At 31.6% G+C, this 19,304-nt stretch overlaps 1 protein-coding gene across 1 annotated transcript in view; it reads right to left on the bottom strand.

Annotated features, from left to right (window-relative positions):
• ltl (larval translucida) overlaps positions 1 to 19,304 on the bottom strand; it is a 35,452-nt gene that overhangs the window by 7,032 nt on the left and 9,116 nt on the right. The gene's annotated exons all lie outside the window — the stretch shown is intronic.

Raw genomic sequence — 19,304 nt, forward strand, 5'->3', positions numbered from 1 at the left:
GTGTGTTAGAAAAAGTATTTTTTATACTTGCTCAATGCTTCGTCAACAACAATAAAACAAAATAATTAGAAAATATAAGAAATTAAAGTACTTCTTCAATAAATATTATATGGAAATTAAAATTAATTACGCTTGCAAAAGTGATTCACACGTGTCATCCAAATTAAGAAGAAATTTCGATTTGAAATTTCATAATTTTAGCAATGTAATTTGTTGGGTTAGATTTAGTATAGTATTTTCAACAGTTATTTGTAATTATTGAAATATATACATTAGGTTAATTTCATTAATTTCAATTCGTTTTTCTGAAGGTTTTTGCGTAAATAAAAATAATGGCGTCCTTTTTTTTGGAAAATTTTTACTCTTTGTTGTGCTTCAACGCACCTAAAGACGCGGATTTTGAGCACATTTTTCTGTAGATCAAAAACGGTTGAATATATTGCTAATCTAATTTCACCAATCGATTCTGAATCAAAAATTAATACAATTTATGTTTTTTGAATCCTTAAAAATAGTTCAACTAACCCACAGGTGCACAGTGTCAGATTTTGCAAATTTAGGGGGACAAAACTCATTTTTTTTTGTGTGTTTTTTTGATTAAGTTTAAATGCAGTACGACAGACAACTGTCCAAGTAATAAATAAATGCTTAAGAAAGTGAAGGAATGTAAACCAAAACAAGGTAACGGTATTCTGAATGTCGTGTATATTACAAAAAATAAAAATCTTATTTTTATCTGCCGAGTATTCAATAACTTTAAATCATTATAACTTTTTTGTTTATGGATATTTTTCCATTTTTTTTTTGCTTTTTAAAGGTATTAATCTATTTATTAATAGTAATAAAGCTTTTTGAAAAATAAGTGAGGACACATTTTTCTGTGCCGTTTAAAGTAAGTCATTTTATTTTAAGTAAGTTTTGAAATTAAGAAATATTTAATGGAATCAAAAATATAGAATACCATTTGATTCCAAGGTTCTGTTGGCACTATATGATAAATTGATATATAACCTATTGGGATTACAAAATATTTTTTGCATCTTTTTGCATACCCCATACACATTTTTTCAAAAGTTCATCATGAACTCGCAAATGTCGAATCAACAAATTTTCGATGTTTGGTGTTCCGCTGCGCCAAATAATAAATATGAGCGGGTCTTTGATTTTATTTTAGGAAATATTAGTAATGGATCCAATCAAACTATTGATCTTAAAAAATTAAAAATTTTTGTTAGTAAAATTTGCCATGATATACTGGAAAAGTGGAGGAAGTCTCAAAGATTAAAATCAAAGTTTTTAAAAATTAACAGTGAGTGGCTTGCATATAAAATTGATTTCTCAGTATACTTGAGTCAACCTTCTATTTCAAAGTCCAGAGGTGGTAGACCAACAAAAAATTTCGTTGACTGTTGTCGAAAAACAAAAACAAGAAAAGCAAAGGAGATTGTGAAAGGGACCACTCCGAATGAGTTGTTAATGGCAGCGGCTGTACAACTACATTCATCTGGTAAGCGATCTTCAGCTGCAATTGTAACTGAGCTTGCAAATGCATCCCCAAAAAGAGGTGTCTCAATAAAAATGGCTAGAATGTCTAATGAAAGGCTAACAACTCTTTCTCCTGACCAGGCCTTAGCAATGATAATTGATACCGATTTATCGACGCATAAATATCGATTAGTAAGACAACATACAAAAGCTGTACATCCCAAGATATATCCATCTTACGATTTAGTATCGAAATCGAAGCGTTTATGTTATCCGAATGGTATAGTTGTCACTGAGTCGTATGCGGCTATTAATCTTCAATCTTTAATTGATCATACAGTTGAAAGACTATGTTCCGCTTACGAAGAATTTTTTCTATCGATACCGAATAATTTCCATGATGTAATTATCATTATTAAATGGGGCTGTGATGGAGCTGAACATAATCAATACAAGCAAAAATTCGCTCAAGAAGATATTTCGGACGAAAATTTGTTTAGTATTTCCATGGTCCCAATTGAAATGTATGTAAATACAAAGGATGGAGTTAAACATACTATTTGGAAAAACTTGGCACCATCCTCAACGCGGTATTGTCGTCCAATAAAATTTATATTTGCTAAAGAAACTAAAGAACTTATTTTAAATGAAGTAAAGTTAATTGAGGAACAAATTTCGTCACTTGTACCAACCACGATAACAATAGGCACTATTGCTGTTACTGTTACTTCCAAATTAATTTTGTGTATGATTGATGGAAAAGTGTGCAGTGCACTTTCTAATTATTCATCGTCACAAGCATGCTATATATGTGGAGCAACACCATTAGCTATGAATAACCCAGTGGCAATTTTAAATAGATCAGTGGATCAGCATATGCTGCGTTTAGGAATTTCTCCTCTCCATGCCTGGATCCGTTTTATGGAATGTCTCTTACACATTGCATACAGAACAGACATTCAAAAATGGCAAGTTAGAGGAGATGAAAATAAAGCAAAATTGTTGGAACGAAAAAAACATATCCAAAAAAGATTTAAAAACGAAATGGGATTACTAGTCGATATGCCAAAACAAAAATCCGGAAATTCTAACGATGGAAACACGGCAAGAAGATTTTTTAGAAACGCCGAGAAAACAGCAGAGATAATTAATATTGACATGGAACTGATAAAACGTTTTCACATTATCCTAGAATGTTTAGCATCAGGATATCCAATAAATTCCACAGCTTTTGAAAAGTTCGCAGAAATGACAAGAAATATATATTTAGAGAAATATTCTTGGTACTTCATGCCAGTGACAGTACACAAAGTCCTCTTCCATGCAAAAGAAATTATAGATAGCAGTATTCTTCCAATAGGCCAGTTATCGGAAGAAGCACAGGAAGCTAGGAATAAAGACAACAGAAGATATCGACTAAACTTTACGAGAAAAACATCTAGAGTTGACTCTAATACTGATTTATTGCATAGACTTTTGATATCATCTGATCCGATAATATGCAGTTTGCGCAAAAATCCGAAAACTAAAAAACACGTTTTAACTCCTGAAGTTTTGGCATTACTTAAAGAGCAGGATATTTATAATGACGACTCTGATGGCTCTGATTTGGAATAAATAATGTAAATTAAATGTTTATGTACTTACCTACTATTGTATTATTCTGTAACAAATATTAAATTAATAAAAAATAAAAATATATTTTTTGACCAGCTATAAATTTTTTTTTCAGTGTAGTAAGGCCCGAGTATTTTTAAATATGGGTTTATCCTAATGGGTTTGCCCTAAAAAATCTCCTGGCCATAACTTTCAATCTTTCTTTGGCGCAATCTTAGCATATTTATTCTTACTGTTACATGGGAGGTGGGCGTGTCAGTTGTCCGATTTCGCCCAATTTTTCTAAAAAGATGCGTCTTTTCATGATAATACCAAGTTCAAAAATTCGTGGCTTTACCATTAATAGTTTTTGAAATACAGAGTTTAGTCCCCCTAAAATGGCAAAATCTGACACTGTGAGGTGGCGCAAATCTCATAAAAAAATAAAAAAAAAGATTTTTGATTTTTTAAACATGCATGTTGAAAAGACATTTTAAGCTTATCAAAACAATACCAATATTTCCTTTCTATGACAACCCGTTAAAAAGTTATGTGGCTTTAAAAATGTTTTGCTAAGGCAAACTAGTAAAAAAATGTCTAAACTTTGTTTTACCAAATTTTATTTTCTTGTTAAATAAATAACTTTGAAGCCTCATAAATTTTTAATGGTTAGTAATAGAAAGCAAATATTGGTGCCGTTTTGCTAAGCTTAAAATGCCTTTTCATCGAGCATGTTTAAAAACACAAAATTTTTTTTTATTATTTTTTATGAGATTTGCGCCACCTGTTGTGGGTTATTGGAACTATTTTTAAGGATTCAAAAAACATCAATTGTATTAATTTTTGATGCAAAATCCATTGGTGAAATCAGATTTGCAATATATTTAATCGTTTTTGCTCTACAGAAAAATGTGCTCAAAATCCGCGTTTTTAGGTGCGTTGAACCACCACAAGGAGTGAAAATTTTCCAAAAAAAAAGGATGCCATTATTTTTATTTACGTAAAAACCTTCAGAAAAATTATGATACCCGAAAAACAAATGAAGTGACCTGGTCACAAACGAACTCTAATATACATATGTCAATGTGAGATATTTAATCATCGAAAACTTTCATCCTAGCCACACATAAAAATAATGTTTAAGGATTCTATTACACGATCTGAAACTGGTCACAACGTTATTTTAACAGGACGTCGACACAAACATGTTAGCTGAATAACATCGAAAACATTAAAAAATTGCTGAAATAAATGTGAATTTCTTTTAAATAAATTCCAGTGTACCCAAAAATCTTATTACAAACTATGCCGAGGATCGATCCATAATTGGCCCAAGCCCCCGTATTAGGCATACACCCGAAAAACATTTCAATACTCACAAATGTGAGTAATATTTACGTTTCGACATAAAATCCATCACTATATTCTAGGGTGATCGATTCTTCGACATTTTTTAGAAACCGGTTTTCGGTTTCTTCGAAATATAAGCCGGTTGCGGTTTTTTTATAATAACCGGTTTTTTGGAAAAATATTAAAACGCCTAGAAATAAGAAGAAAAAAAGTTTTATTTATTAAAATAATAGTGATTAAAACCATTTTGGTTACTTCTTTTATCCTTCACAAAGCCTTCGGTTCAAATTTGACCCATTTTGAAATTAATATTTAATTTTTTCTCAAAGTGAGTGGTTGATATTTTTGATATTTTATGAATTTTATTTCATTTCAAATGTCAACAACTATGTTAGGTTTTTAGAAAAACAAATTGGCAAAAAAATATCTATAAACTTGTTTGGACTTAAGGTCTTCTGTTACGTACAATTAAGTTACAGTGAGCGTCAAAAGAAACTGTACAACTTGTTTTTACATTCAAAACGTTTTGTTTACATAATTAAAAACTATTTTTTTTCAGTTCTAGTATATTGAACAAAATATTAAATTGTTCTTCCAACATATAAACAAAAAAACAAAATTAGTTCAACAGCAAAATGTTTTTTAATATGTAAATAAAACGTTTTAAATGTGAAAACAATTTGTACAGTTTCTTTTGACGCTCACTGTATATTTTTTCAGATCTTTGGTAGTACTACAATATATCTTTGGTAGCTCTAATATACTTGCTGAACTACTGTTTTTCTTATCCATCATAAGGTCTTCGCGTAAAATGTTACCCATTTTGAAATTAAAATTGTTTTTTTTTCTCTAAAAATGATTGGTTGATATTTTTGATACTTTATGACTTTAATTTAATTTCAAATGTCAACGACTAGTTAGGTTTTTTTAAAAAAAAATATATTTTCTATTTGGGTAAAATTTGACCCGATGATTGTTAACGTCTGTAAATTTGAAGACCTTATGAAGGTAAAATAATGTCTTAGGAATAAGTAAAACACAGATTAAATGCTTTGGAGTATATCGATTTTTTTTTTGTTTTTATAAAACTAGACATTGAAAATTATTTTTTACTTGGTGTATTTGTAGGACATATAGAAAATAAAGCATTGAGTAAGTTTTCAGGTTTTCCAGATCACTTGTCAGATTTTCTAAATATAAAAAGTCTTCTAAAATAGTTGAAGTATCTGTTTTATTTTTTTTTTGGATTTTGAATATTTTTTAAAGTTTTTAATACACTAAAATCCATAAAACAAACACTTTTATAAAAAAACGGCTATACGAGGAGAAAAACCCGGTTTCTTTGATATTCGAAATGTGAGCTTTTCAAAAAAACCGAAACCGACCTTAGCAAAAAAAAACCGGTTATAACCTGTTATTAAAAACCGGTCAGATCACCCTACTATATTCCTATATAATATTAGACCAATTCGCCGAATATATCCGAAATTAACCCTAACTCCCATATGCCCCAAAAATACTCAGAAAAACCTTTTATATATGAATTTCAAGTTAAATCTATAATAATGAATAATATTTGTTTACAAAATATTATCTAATACGGAGACACCAACTTCCATATAAATATCCTCCCGAATTAAGTCAATAACTTTCAAAAACTCTTACACAGCTGGTTATGAACATAAATTTCAAAATAACTAAGTTCAATATTATTTGAATCAGTTAATGTTTTTATGTTCGAGATACGTTAATGATCAAACTAAATTTATCATGTTCGATTGAAAATTTTTCGTTACAATGATTTTTTTATAGTCACTTTTGAATTTTAAATTTTTTGTTACCTTTTACCTGAACGTGAGGTGTAGGATTTTTAGTGAATACACATGGTCTTCCCTATTCACATATACATGGAAACAGAGACACCGAAATTAACGAGGATTAAGCAGGGTACGGTATTTATTACTGTATTTTTGAGGAATATGGATTTGAAATGACACACATCCATGTTTAAAAGTATATCCTTATAGTGGTCATTAATCAGGACTACATTAAAATAACTGAAAAAAACGCTGAAAAAACTAAAGATCACTCGAGGTAAATGTAATTGATATCCAACACTGACTCTTTTTTGAAAGGCTACGAGTGAAAAAATGCCAAGATCGCAAGGAGAAACAGCTAAGTATGGCTAATAATAATCCATTAAGGAATTGAAGAAATTTGAATGGAGATTATGACAATGAGAAGCACAAAATTAATAACTTTATGAAAAAAAATCACGGTTGAATTCCTAACACTTCGGCGACATAAATGCCAAAAAAATGTTGCCACTCAGTTAACATTTTTTAAATGAAGTTTTTAAGCTGAAAAAATTAAAAAAATGCAACTTTTTTAAAATGTTATTTTAGCAATACGGATATCTACACAAAGTTTTGATGCTAGCTCCGTTGGAAATAATTTTTGCCGCAATTTTGGCTTTTGGACACACAGTGCACTAGTGAGATTATTAATAGTATTTAATCTCTGGGAATGGGTAAATCTAAATCAAGACATGCTGCCTTGTTTCCTATATATGAAAATTTGTTTGTTTTTGTTTTTTATTGAATCTTTTTAGAAATTCGCAATAAGTATTAATTATTACCACTGCACTATCAAACTAAAAGTATTCATCAATAACATTATCTGGCTAGGTCCAAGGTTTCCTTTCTTCTAAGGCGTATGTGACACTCAAAGTATACCAATTTCCTTGCAAAGGGATTTGGATGATTTACTATTTTATCATTTGTAGTTCCAAGTAGAGTATTTGGTCGCCTAGCGTTTTGTAGGAACATTGAGATCCCTTATTACGAAAGCATGTTACAATTTCTAACGTAATAAGAAGCATCTGTTATTATAATTAAGGGTTTCGACTATCTTCTTTGCAGCTTTTCGACATTAGAAGAAGTGCCTGTTCCCCATACTATCATATTGGTTTTATAACCCTCTTATTCACGATAGCCTTGTAGTCCATGTCTAGGGCTGACCTAGGACCAAGGAGCCAATACATATGAATAGTGTTTTGATTTTTTTTCTTGGACCAGCACTTAGGGGATGACCCCTACTCATGCAAAGCATTGTGTTGGAACTAGGAAAATAGGTTATGGGCGGGAGGATAGAGGGAGTAGTGTTTGTGGACATTTGATTTGAATTTTCCTATATTGAAAGTGACAGGAAATACTTCAGGAGGAAGCTTATTCCACATACGGACAGTACGGCTAAAGAACGAATTTTCCCTGTAATGTGTTGTGCAATCTACTGTCCAGTCGACGACGAATTGATGTGCCCTTGCCGAAGAGCGTGTGTTGCGTAAAAATCTACGGGTTTCGGGAACAAGTTCCCTAATTTCATCAGAGCACATACCATTGTAGTATCGGTAGAACAGTGAAACACAACCCACATTGCGACGATGTTCCAGTGAGTCAATAGAGCTGGATACCCTACTGTCACTGATAAGCATCTTCGCCCACTCCTGTACGCGGTCGAGTAACTCCAAAATAGACTTCGAAGCATCGGCCCACACATGAGAGTTGTATTCCATTTTAGGTCGGATATAAGTGGTGTAAATAGTAAGGAGATCAGATGGAGTGAAGTATTTCTTACACCGTTTTAGAAAACCAAGGCACTTGAATGCTTCTTTCGACACTCGAAAAATGTGTTTTGTCCAGCGGACATCGCACTGAATACTCATGCCCAGAACATCAAGAGCTTCTGATTCCTTAATATTTACACCACCCATAAAAACAGATGGAGCAACATGATCTGTTGTGCGTTTGTAGGTTAACATACAACATTGAGTCTTGCGTGCATTAAAATCGACTCTATTCGCACAACCCCATTCAGAGGTTGTCACAAGATCTCATATTTTGCCTCATTGCCCCAATCTCCGACAGGCTTGGTCTATAATTGAATGCATATGAATGGCAAATGTTGCTGTCATCTGCAAAAGAGTAGATAGGGTTGGAAGTTTGACGTAGAAGGTCGTTTATAAAGATAAGAAATAGAGTAGGAGAAAGGACGGAGCCTTGCGGTACCCCTGAATTGATCTTAAACTCGTTTGATGAAATTCCATCTATAACAACTCGTATAGTGCGATCTCTGAGAAAGCTCGATATAAATCGACAAGTTATTACCAACACCAAAAGCAATAAGTTTTGCTAAAAGCGCACCATGCCATACTCTATCAAACACTTTAGAAATATCTAGAGCCACCACTTTACTTTCGCCAAAACGGTGTATGGAACGACACCATTTTTTCGATAGGAAGGCTAGCAAGTCTCCCGTAGAGCGTCCTCTACGAAAGCCATACTGCCGGTCGCTGAGTAAATTCTTGGACTCTAAATATTTCACAAGATGGTAGTTAACCATACTCTCCATAACTTTGGAAAGTGCAGAACAAATTGCTATTGGGAGATAATTTTCAGGGTTGTTAGCCTCTCCCTTTTTAGGAATTGGCGTTACATTAGCAACCTTCCAACATACTGGAAATTTGCCGGCACGGTATAAAGTGCTGAAAAGGTTAGCTAATGGACGAGCTAGCGTCGAAGAACACTGCTTCAAGACCAGTGCTGGTATACCATCAGGCCCAGGAGACTTATTTATGTTGAGATCCTCTAAAACCCTTTTAACTGCGCGAGCGCGAAAGAATATATCCGGCATAGTAACTGATACTCTTTCGAGCTCGGGTAGTGGTTGATTGCTATCCGGTAAGTTCGAATTATTTGAATTATTCGAATTATTTATAAGTGACACTTTTGACTCAATATGGAGGGTCCATGTTATACGGCGGTCGAAATGGATACCAAGGTACCTTGTTCGGATATCCAGATGCTGTTGATCTATATTCAAAATGAACGAACCGTAAACACATTTTGCAGTATTAACTTTTTTTCATTTGTGAAGCCATTTCTCCAAGTCGTTGATATGAGACTGAAGTTGTTCGGATGCTAAAGTGTAATCTGTGTGAAGATATTTATAACCTACACCACCATAGTGGGGGGTATATTGGGTTAGTGCAGATGTTTGTAACGCCCAAAAATATTAGACTATGGTGGTGTAGGGTGTGATGCAGTTTTTGTTTCCGGGGTTTGCTTAGTCTGTCCAGGTTCTTCAAAGGTCTGCTTCCTTTGAAATCTTTACCACAGACCTGTCTTGGATCTTTGGGATATGTTGATTAATGGGCGAAATTTCTAATATTGAATTCGACGAGATAAACGCTTCGGCTCTCGGTCGCATATGACTAATTATTTGTAAATATTGTCTATGGATGGATCCGAGGAGATAAATTCTTCAGCTCTCTCCGGCTAACTACAACTTATTGGCTATGACTAGCTAATGAGTACAATCCGACGAGATAAATGCTTCGGCTCTCGGTCAGCTAACGACTAATTATTCGTAAATACGGCTTATGTAAGCAATCCGAGGAGATAAATTCTTCAGCTACAACTTTTTGGCTATGACTAGCTAATGAGTACAATCCGACGAGATAAATGCTTCGGCTCTCGGTCGGCTAACGACTAATTATTCGTAAATACGGCTTATGGATACAATCCGAGGAGATAAATTCTTCAGCTCTCGACGGCTAACTACTTCTTATTGGCTATAAATAGCTAATGAATACAATCCGACGAGATAAATGCTTCGGCTCTCGTTCGGCTACCTACAGATTTCAACTACAGTATTAATATGAAGTAAGAATTTAGGTCTCGTCTAATTATGCTTTGTTACCCGGGCGCTAGACTTTGAGTCTAGCTCCCCTGTTCATGTTTTTCTTAGATGTCTTATATCAGAATTCACATAAACTGTTTGGGAATTATTGACAACCAATTAGAATTCACATAAACTGTTTAAGAATTATTGACAACAATATGCTAATATATATTGTATTAGTATTAATTATGTTATGTTGATGTATTGATTGTTGTAACTGCACATTACAAGGGTATAAAAATATATCCGAGGTAAGCATGTCCTTGTTGCGATATTAAAGAAAACTTAAATCTTTATTATTTATCTACGATAACACTTTCTTTTCGTTATATGGAACGACAACACTGTGTTGGATACAGAATACGGTAGTGAAAATAGAGAGTAAAACATGGCTCGAACTGTTACTAAATAATATATGTCAGGGCAACCAATGTCTGGGGAATGTGGAATTTCCGAAAAATAACTGATGCCAAATATCTTGTAGAACAGTGTAAAATGTGAAAGAAATAGCAATACAAATAACAAAAACAAATATGGCATTTACCATCGGTGGTGTTTGGGGTCATTGTTTGTGTGGAATACTACAAAATATGACGAAGTAATTTAATTGAATTTTATTATTACATTCAATCAATGATCAGGAGGCCAATTGGGTCGTGCGACAATTAAATTTCGTATCTGTTGATATAAATGATGATACACAGTGTATACGAATACATACAAACATACATACAACAATCCATCTATAAAGAATATTTTGCATATAGATCATTCAACAAGTGTTTGTGTATTCTATAGATATATGCACATCGAGAATGAGTGAACGAGTATGATCGAGCAAGTGTATTTATTTAGTGATCAAGTTCATAATAAATGCTAGATTTTTAAAATAATGATAAAATGCTTTTTTTTTCTTATGCTTAATTTATTACATCATGTTTGCAGCTAAAAGGAAGAATAAGAAATAAAGTAGTATAATAATAATAATAAAAAAAGGTACAAGGAATTCCATGCCAGACAACTGCCTAAGGGGTTTTTTAACCCAAGCATGTGTCTAAAAATAACTTTAACGGCATTCAAGGAATGTTTTACAAAAAACTGTCAAGAAAATCATCTAAAGGACGTCAAGTTTCTGCAGACAATAACGAATTCTACTACTATTACTACTATACTAGCAACCACTCTATCCAATTCAATTCCACAGCCAACATCAATTTAATAACAAGTTGTTGTAGACACATTCTAGGCATTTGTTTCTGTTTTTTTTTTTTCCTCTCTACCACATTAAAGTAGTGATTTTTTTCGTTCGTTTTTATACGATCATCATCATCATCATGATCTTCCTCATTACTATGATCACAGCGAACAAGTGATGTTCATCCCATTATAGATGATTTTAACACATTCTAGAGATTTATATTGTCGTCTGGGTTCCCATATGAATAATGTATTGGTGGTGAAAAGTGGCATGTAGTAACCAGTAGCAATATGATGTGGCAGTATGTATGTTTTTAGTTTTTATCTACATTCAACCACATCCACAAATAATTTAGCAAGCATCCTTGTTAAAATTGTGTACACCAGACGCCTTTTAATTGTTTATTGACCAGGCGCCACAAAATTACACGAATAAAGTTGATCATTTTATGAGTTATTTTATATCAATTTTTATTTAACATTTATCTAACGTAATGCACCTAAGACTGCCTCAACGCAGAATTTATTTCACAAAAATGAAGATCAGTGCATCACAAAGCAGTTCATTATGTTTGATCGCTTCCACTAAATTGTACATCTAAAGGCTGGCTAAAATTCATTCCCCTTAAGCTAAATATTTTGTAATGTTTTTATGGTAAAAGGTGACAAGTGTACTATAAATCAATGTGATGGTTTTTTATCGACACTGACATAGACGTGTTAGAATTTAGTTAATCTTTGGAAAATTCCTACAACATTTCCATTTATAGTAAGTTATTATATTTCTAACTCTATTTTTAAACATTTTCTTGTATTTTATAGTTTAAAATTAGTTATCTATACATTTATAGACATTGGAAAATAAATTGATGGGAAGTAAAAAAAAAACTTGAGTACAGGATATTGTAATAAGACATGTTATTTGCAATATTTTTTTTTTATTAAAAAATTCGATGTTTCATTTGGTCATGTAAGGTATGACGAACGAGTAGATCGAACGGGTCTGATCAACTACACATCCTACGATCAGTAGTTTCTCTAGGTTTAGACAACTTACCCATGATCTGCATCGTATTCATCGTCTCTTAACGCCGTAATAACATCAACTAAAAGAAAGACTGAAGAACTGTAACTTGAGTTCAGGAGTTGACAAGTTGTGGTCCACAGTTCGGTCTCTATTCAAACAGACGTTTTAGTTTGCGGATACCACCATATCCTACCCTGAACTGTACTCGTGCGTTCTACTGGGTTATCATTGAATACTCTTCACAGTAACTAACAATGGTTTGCAACCTCAATAATGAGTCTGAAAATACCCAAAGCCATTAAAAAGGATAGAGTTAACCCGATTCTCAAATCAAGGAAGTACTCGACAGAGGGAACATTTTACGCTTAAATTTCAAAATAATAAGTAAGAAAGCAATATTCGGCTGTGCTGAATCTAGTATACCCCTCACCAAATTATACTTCAAAATACAAATTTTAAATATTTTTAGGTAAACATTTTTTTTCCAAAGTTGTTTTTTTTCCTTTTTTGGAAAAAAAATTTTCGAATTGTTATTTTAAATTTTTAAAATTTTTTTTAAATCTTAATTTTTTTAATTCTTAATTCGGGTTAAAAAATATTTTTTCCGATTGTGACCCAGGTCCAACTTACTATGGTCTTATACACGTTGTTGCAAAGGTCTTTGAAATATCTATCATTAGATATCCATATTGTCTATATTAATGTCTTAGTAATCCAGATATACGTCAAAAATCGAGTTTGTCCTGGTTTTTTCCTCATATCTCAGCCATTTGTGGACCGATTTTGGTGATTTTAAATAGGAAACTTCTCAAAAGCATATCTGACAGAATTATTGAAGATTTGGATCCCGAAGATATTTGGGGCGTTCAGAAAATTGATTTCAACAGACAGACAGACAGACAGACAGACATGGCCTAATCGACTCCGCTATCTATAAGGATCTAGAATATATAAAATTTATAGGGTCGGAAAATTGTATTGTGGAAATTACAAACGGAATGACAAACTTATACATACACTGAATCAATTAAGTCTCCGTACAGACATACACATAATATAAACTAGCAATTTATGGTCACTTTTCATTACATATTTAAAAATTTTTTTAATTCATTTTATAAAAAATACTATAAACTAGAAATCAACATAAAAAAAATACAAACATTTATATTAAAAGTATCACAAAATCACATATCAAAAAGTCTCCGTACAGTTAACCGTTTTAAGGCAAGGAATCCCAATATTGCTCAGAAAGGTAGGTACTCCTTTCTGAGCAATTGCAGCATTTTAATCGCTGTGCATAGAATGGACCAACTTTGTTGTTGTCAGGGAATGCAAAAATAAAAAAAAAACAAATTTCAATGGATAGAAAGAAAATTATTATTAACCTGCAAAACGAAAAAAGTCTAACCGAAATCAAGGATATTGCAAAAAGACCACTCTCTTCCATTCAGTACGTTATTCAACATTTCAAAAAACTCGAGCAATGGCAAATAAACCAAGAACTGCATTATTTTCGGCCCAATGCCTATTGAAACTGGTAAAAATTAGTCCGTTATTTCACCTAGCACCCATACAAATGTCCTTCCGAAATATTGCAATTGAATTATGGTTCAGACTATTCTTATATAAGTTGATTTAACCGAATTGTCTATTTATAAATTTGTTTCTATTAATTCGATACACACAACCTACTTAAATTCTGGTAATATACGTTTAATTTCGGAACAGTGATGGCAAATAGCTGTTTCGATTTTGTATCAACTATATAAATAAAATGTACTTTTTGGACCTTCACGGTACCATTTTTAATAAAAATAAAATTTAACAAAAAAAAAAACTTATAAAAAATTGAAGTGTAAATTTGTTATTGTATAATGATGAATGCTTGCGATCAGTCAATATGCCAATAACAAATACCCAAAAAAAATTGCCAAAAGCTACAGATTAATGCATTGACAACAATGTACAATATATATACATAGTTACATATAGCTCATTCTATCAACAATTTTACCATATTTTAAAAAATTGCATGTTTTTTGCTTTCGAATTTGAACATTTTGCTAATTATATATTACTAAATATTTTGAAAAGTTTTGATTTCAATATTAAAAAGGCTTAATTTTGCCAAAGAGTTATATTTGTAACTATAGTACTTTTCCATTCCGCTTAAAGGCCAAAAACGGATGTAAGCCAAAACAGTACTATTCACTTGCAGGTTTTTTCAAATTTCATACAAATTATTTGTTCTAAAGTCCACTTCGCCTATAGTCCATTTTCGTTTAAAGGCCCAATTATATTTGCATGCATAACTAATATTGTATAGAAAAAAATTTCATATAGTCCTCTCTGATGACGAAAATTTTGTTCTGACAAGGAAATTGAGCAAAATTTAATTTTTGAAAAAATATTTAAATCAATATTTGATTATATTTTTAATAAACTTTTATTTTGTTTAAAAAGTGGTTTTATTGCAGAAATTACATAATTTGTATATAATCCAAAATGTGTATTATATCAGGATTCAGTTATAATTCATAAAGTGGCTTAAAAAGAAATTCGGTTATAGTCCTAATTCGCTTATAGTCCACAAAAATTGTGCAACTGTTGTTGTGGAATATAAGCGAAAACTACTGTATGTATGTGTATAATTTAAACAAACATTGATTTTGTTTTATTAATTTTAGAGCTAATTAAATTGTCTAAAACCTGGCAATGTCAATTTGGTTGAAGCAATATCCAAATTTCTTATCGTATTTGCCCGAAAGCCTCTACACGAATTTGATTTAAAGTTGCTTCATTCATATCTTAATTTAATTCTAAAAAACTTATAATATAACTAGCTGCCTCGGCTAACGTTGTTGTGCCATATATTACACAAAGTTTGAAGACTCCCACTATAATAGTACTCCAGATATGCAATAATAAATTTTTACTTCGTATGGGAGGTGCCACGCCCATTGTACCTATATAGATCAGTTGTGAATCCAACCCATGCAGGGATCCACTCAAAGACACACAACAAATTTCATCGAAATCGAAGCCGTTATATACAAATACAGAAAGATAAATATGATATTTTTTGAGATACAGGTTTTTGTTATTTATTACAGAAACTAAAAAAAAGAGCAGATTACAGCCTTTGTTTCTATGCCCCTCCAATGACATTTCCTAATTTACTAGATTGTATAGAAAGTCCTAATGAACAAAATCAACCTCACGTTTTTGGAATCAGCCTCAAAATCATTTAATATGAAATAATAATTAAGAGGCTCCCACTCGATAATTCATCCAACGACTTCTTGCCCTGATAACTTTCTTGTAGATAGATATTAAAATATGATATGGACATCAGTTCCAAAATACCCTTCAAATTTAATAAAATCATTTCTTTGTCTTGAACTATTACAAAAATGGTTATTTAAATCCCTCATAAATGTAGAATTTATTTAATATACATCAGTTTGTGTATTTGAAAATGTTTCAAATTAAGAGAGAACATTAATGAACATATATCAAAAAAAAGTGGACTATTTTAAAATTGTACCAAATGGCTCGCGGTAGTACCACGGTACCAACTGAGTCTAAAATGTACCAAAAAAAGTACAATTGTACCATGTTTGCCAACCCTGTTTCGGAATATTGGTGACTATAACCAAATTTTTCGGCTGTGATATAAAAAATTGAAGTCGATAATCATAACCGAATGAAATTTTCAATTGGTACATTATTTTTTGAAGTTTGTAAATAATAAAACAACACAAAGATTTATTAGAGATTCAAATAAATTATGAAAACTCAGAGAGTTCTCCACCGATCTTGTTGAAAAATTGTTTGTTCACTTGATATGAAATCCCCCATGGGTCTGCGACAAATATTTTCATGTGGGGTATAAAAACAATTTACTTCAAGAATACTTTTTCAAAGTCTTGGGTAATATGTAGTGCAGCTTAACTAAAATGTGACGGTTTATTTAATCTCTTTAAATATTAGTCGAAGTTGTCATCATAAAAGTAGATGAGAGTATTTAATTTGCCAAAATTTCTAGCCTACCTAGCATTTTCGTAATGAATTTTTCATGTTCTTTGTTTTTCCGACCAAAATTTACCATTGCTCGAGTATGTAATCATAACAGGTGTAGGGTATTAAATAGACGCTCTTATCTTATAACAACTTATTGATTATAATTCCCTAAAAACATTGCAATGCAGGGTATTCCCACGAAATACTTCCGGTGCAAATAAATTTATAATATTTTTTGGGAATCCCTACATATCATAATGTTTTATTTGTTATTTGTTGTAATTTATAGTTTTGAAAATGAACTGATTTTAACAAGTTTAATTCTTAACTTTTACAACAAAATACAATTCGCCGCAAACTTTTCATTTATTCATACAGACTAGCAACTTAATTTAAAATTTTTTAAATAATTTGTTTAAAATTTCTTTCATAATAGAATTTTTAATTCCAAGAATTAAAAAATTTCTAATAATCGCCAAACAATCAAATTCTTAACGACAATTATTTAAGTACATATTCAATTAATTTTAATTTCGTAGAAAAATAGTTGCGTTTATTTTTACACTTCACATTTTGAAAATTTAGTTATTTTTAGTATAATTTTCATTTTAGAAAGCTGAAAGAGTGATAACCGCAACATAAACGTATGTATTTTGGCGCCAGAATAAAATACAATATTTTTTACGATCTGTTTTATGACTATATTATAATTTTGAAAATATACAATACATATAATTTAATAATGGGGCGTCAAGTCGTAAAAATCAAACATAAACAAATTTTGAATGATAAGAATTACTTAAAAAAAAATACGCAATGTTTTGAGAATTTTACAAAGAAATTAAAATTTTGCAAATCAGAATGAAGGGAAGTGTATAATATTTATTGCATAGTTTAAGGTGCATTAATAGTAAAGGGATGGAAGTTTTATATAAATTTTAATGTCCGTGCAAAAATCATCATTGATGGTACATGTAAGTCATCAGGATCCGATGGTATTATCTGATTGCTTTTTGAAGGATTTCGTCATGTTGTCTTAAGTTATCCTACAGTTCTGCTTGGAGGAGAGACACGAGGATTGTCCTCGTACCCAAAGCAGGAAGTAACTCTAACTATGCCAAATGAATTTAGACTATATGGCTATTATATTTCTTTATATCTCTTCATCAGCACACGTAAAACAGTGTGAGGTTAACAGAAATTACTATGCATCAGCTAATGTATAATCAAGAGAAAATTCCAGCTTTATCGAATCTGGATGTTTTTAGTAAAGTATTCTTGGGTTAGAAATATATTGATACACGCTGATCACATCTTTTTATGGTTTTCCCAGTATTAACCACTTTGTAAATAAAGTGTAAATCTAAATTTTTTCTGATGACATTCTTCTTGTTCATCGAGAGTTGGTTCAACAACATTGATTCTACTAACACCTGTTTTATCAAACCGCTTTTATGAAATCTGTCTCTTAATCACACCTTATAGTTTTGAACTATACATTCTTTTCGATAAAGCCAAATATCTTGGATATTTACAGCCTGTTTCACAATATCGAATGAACGATTTGGTTCGCATTCTATGCGAAAGAAAACTGATTTTGGTTTTCATAACTTCATATTTATGTGAACGAATCAGTTTTCTTTCGCTTTGAATGCGAACGAAATTCATTCGATATTGTGAAATGGACTTTTCATTCAGAACAGTGAGATGAGTTTCTAACTGAAAGGGCTGAAATGGATGAAAAAGGAGCCAGTCACCGTTGCCATTGGAAAGAGATGGAGGATATCACTAAAACCCTTTTAAAGGTTCCACACTACAATAGTGCCTTTGTTTTCCCCATATTCAGTTATCGTTTGGTAAAGCAGGACGACGACATGAACTTCTCAATTAGTTTACTTCTAAATTAAGTGGAAATACCTACGGCCGTTGTAAGATCCTGGATACTGAAGATTCAAACACTAAATAAAGATTCAGTACTTTAAATGAGTGGTGAGTCATACAATCATACCATGATGAATGAACGTTACACAGATAGTTCCTTGTTGCACAATCGTGTGTGTTATGGGAAATACTGCGGGGATCTTTGTAAAATGAACACAGCCCTCGACTGTCTCTAATCTCTTATCTAGATGTCTAAGTGTTTTAGCATAATAATCCCTTGGATTCGGGAAAGGCTTTTATTCTGAATAAAAGTTCAAAATTTGTTTTGCAGTGATTGGATTAATTTTAAATGCCTCCAATTAATCGGCCAAATGCCGTCTACATTATACAATGGAGTGTAACTACTTTTGGTAATTTCAAGATTCTGGATATTTAACATTACAACCTCAAATAATTTAAAGATTTTTGAACTTTAAATGGATGGTGGATCTGTCAATAACCTATCTTCATGACGATGTTCATGGAGTTTTTATTGGGAGAAATTGTAGTCTTGGCAGAAGGTGAGTTATGGGATTTACTCCGGATATCTTAATTTCTTTCAAAAATCATTTGGGTCCCAGGGCACAGGACTTAAGACCTTATGGTTTAAAATATCGAGCCCTTAGCGGCAAATTATCGTAAGCGACAAAACACTAATTTTACAGGAGAAGGTTTTTTCGATTATTTTGAAATTTATACATAGAATTAAAAATTTTATGATGCGATATATTATAATTTCGTTCAAGCTATTTGTCTATTTTTCAAAAATATTTATAACTTTTGACAATTAAAAATTCATATTTTTTATTGAATTTTTGCATAGATACAAATTTTTCGAATTGAAATAAAATATTTATTTATGAATAGTTTTTAATGAAATTTCACAGTTATGTAAAATTTTCTATTTAAAATGGAAAAATAAAAACGAATTTTGAAATTTATTATCAGCAATCTCGCAATT

The sequence above is a fragment of the Calliphora vicina genome, chromosome 3 (genome assembly GCF_958450345.1).
Source record: "Calliphora vicina chromosome 3, idCalVici1.1, whole genome shotgun sequence".
Taxonomy (NCBI): domain Eukaryota; kingdom Metazoa; phylum Arthropoda; class Insecta; order Diptera; family Calliphoridae; genus Calliphora; species Calliphora vicina.